This window comes from Nicotiana tomentosiformis, chromosome 9 (genome assembly GCF_000390325.3).
Source record: "Nicotiana tomentosiformis chromosome 9, ASM39032v3, whole genome shotgun sequence".
Lineage (NCBI taxonomy): Eukaryota > Viridiplantae > Streptophyta > Magnoliopsida > Solanales > Solanaceae > Nicotiana > Nicotiana tomentosiformis.
In genome coordinates, this window is record NC_090820.1 from 59684309 (window position 1) to 59687553 (window position 3245).

Genomic DNA, 3245 nt, shown 5'->3' on the forward strand with positions numbered 1-3245 from the left:
TGTTGACTGATGCACTTATCATTCTCATAATCCATAGATTTTGCGAATACTTTAGTACTCCTTTTTCCATCTAGGCAACTGTTCTGTGAATGAATTCCAAAGGCCAGGGCATTCCTCCCTTTAGGCCTCTTTCTCATACCATGACTCGTGGTCGGAATCCTTCCAATCTCGTAATCGTTGCTATCTTTTATCATGCAGCCTGTACAACTCTGACTTTGTAAGTACGCATATGTGACTCTTCTCTCCTTTTTCCTCAAGCTTTTAGCCAATCTCTAGGCCTCACTTTGTAAACATATACAGAGCTTAATAAGATGTCCCTCCGGGCATCTATACTGAAGTTCTTCGCTCGGTACTTTGTTGAATTTACGAATATTGTTATATCTTATTTCATAGACCTGGTTATTCATCTGTATGACTTTACTGCATCTAGGTAGGTCATAATATACCATAAGTCTTACCTTGGTTTTATTATTATCGAGGTCTGCTACCCAATTCTAGGTTACTCTCTCGCTTCTTATCATAAATGTATAAATCCAAGTCCTTCAATGCTTCCTTATTATTGTTCATCTAAAGGATGAAATCCTTATCTCCTCTCATACGTTGGAGCTTTATCCATCTATTATCGATTCACCTTAATGTTGATCCATAATCTACCACTGATAACTTGACCTCTTATGTAACACTGCCTCTAGGGCCCATGTCTTATCGGGGTCATCCAGAGTAATTAGACTGATCCACCTAGGGATGATACCATGCTTCTATAACCGTATTTCATAGCATCTCAACGTGATTCATCTTATAGGGGTTATTCTATTCCTGTACAACTCATGAAATCCCTTCTTTTTTCTTCAAATCATAACTCAATAGAAGATCCAACATCATCCTTTATCTATCACAATTACACCCTTATTTTACTATCAGGGAAGCATTCCATCTCTTCTAAATGCTATTAGTCTTAGACTCTTTTAAGTTCATTCAGGCTATATTGAGCTTTTTATAACTTAGAGAAACCATAAGCTCTTCTTGTTTTCATGGGCTTAGTCCGGAGGACTTATCCATTCTCGTCACCTTCTCACTTGCCCTTTCTTATCCTTACTCCTGTCTTTCTAAAACCTTGTCGCTTTACCATACTTTAGCTTGCGACTTACACATATCTATTTATATTTTTTGCCACCTTCCTTCAACTTGCTTGCACCATATATTTCCTTATGCTATTCTGGAACATCAAGCGAGACATCACATCGTCTCTAACTCGTCTTTACTCTCTTGGCTAGATCTCTTGGTACCTAAAAATAATAGGCTAAGAGATATGCCACTGATGAAACCGCTATCCTCCCTGGATACTAATTCCCAATGCTTCTAGCCCTCTATCTGATGTATGGATTATTCACAATCTTCTGCACCTGATTATCTCATATGTTGTTCACCTTTACCTTACTTGCCTTAAAATCTTACATCGTATCTTCAATCTCTTTCATAACCTCCCTTCCTCATAGGTATAATTCACATCCATAACTTGAAGCTCTATTATAATACTTGCATCTCTGGTGTATACACAATCTGATAGAAGCTTCATACTGACTTCTTATGAGGCTGGTACTCTTCTAACTGGCTTTATCGTAGGGCCGTTATAGAATATGGCTATTATACTATCTCTCTTGTACCTCTGATATTAAGAGTGGTTCTGCAATGTTCTCAATCATGATGTCTATAACTTTCTGATTCCAACAATCAGATTCCCGATTTACTTCGTTGGTGTAACTCTTTAGTTTCCTCCTCCTTCTGATCAGCCTTTATGTAAGCTTAAGCTATCTTCCGATCTGCGACTCATGGAATTTTTTATTACTTTAGCCTTTCACGGATGCTATGGAATATCCATGATACAATCTTCTAACAATTCAATCCTTTATCTATGACCTGGGCTCAATTCTTTCTTTTAACTTATACCGGAATCTTCTACGACTGAATGATTGTCAACATATATGCTGCATGGATAATACTCCGAAATCTTAAGTGGAGCTAACTTTGGATCATTGATCGAATAATTCCTTTCGTTCCTTCTCAGCTTTCTTTAAATGTAAGCAATTACTTTCCATGGTCTTTCTGCCCCCTTGTTGCATGCATACTTAGCTTATCTTAGTTCCCCCGCATGCCGGAGCTTTCGTGCAACTCATATGATCTCGAATATTACTTTTGATTTTACTTCCCGTTCACTAGCCACGGTAGGTGCCACTTTTTTATGGAGTGCATACAATGTTGTAGTGAGACTGTTTTTACATGATCATTTCTTCTTCAAGTTACTATATTTAGGTTGAAGCCTTCTTCCTTATTTGCTCAGCTAGTCTTTCATTGTAGTACTTAGGGAGACCTTCTGGCTCTTGTAAAGTTACAAGCTTATCACTTCGTATACTTGACGGAATTTTTGATGTTCTTCCCCGCCTATAATTATCCGTAGTTACTTATTTCCACGCCCTTGTGCCTGTAGGGTTGCTCTTGAGCTGTTATTTTGAGACTCTTCCCAGTGGTACTCTCTTTTATCTCCGTAATACTCATACGATACCTTTAAATACCCCAGATCATATCTTAATATTTCTCAAGTATTATAATGTCAAAACTGCGAGACTAAACTCCCCATGTTGGGGTTCACTACGTTCATCTTGCACAGTCTGTTGATTTGTCTGTATCCTCTTGTCTAGCCATAACTTGGCTCTTCCTGGATCAATTACTAACTGCTCGTTAGTCCATTCTCATATCTGTATTCCGCGTAATCCCTCTTGGGTTATTCCCTTTGTCTTAACTTACGTCTCGCACTTGCTCTTTATCTATCAATAACATCTCGGGCATGAACCCTTACTTCCTCTCCTTGACGTCATGTCTGCATAATATTTTGGAATCGTAGCATATCTGTAGGATTTGAATAAGTGCAATCTCATCCCTTTCTCATTTTTATTATATTCTTCCTTTACCATTCCATAGTTACTACAACCACTTGATTCTGACTTAATGCCACATCACTCCATATTCCCCCCCTTTAGGGGAGTACTAAGAGTTGGAGCTATGACGACCTACCTATAGATGTTTTACCTCTTCATCTTTGGAGTCCTATCACATCATCGATGACTCTTACTCGCCTTGCGGTAATCCTTCTGTATCAAGGATAACAAAATTCCTTACTCGCGATGGTGACACTTAGTGCTACTGGCACATACAGTCCCTTAAGCTTAACTTTGCTCACATTACTTGCT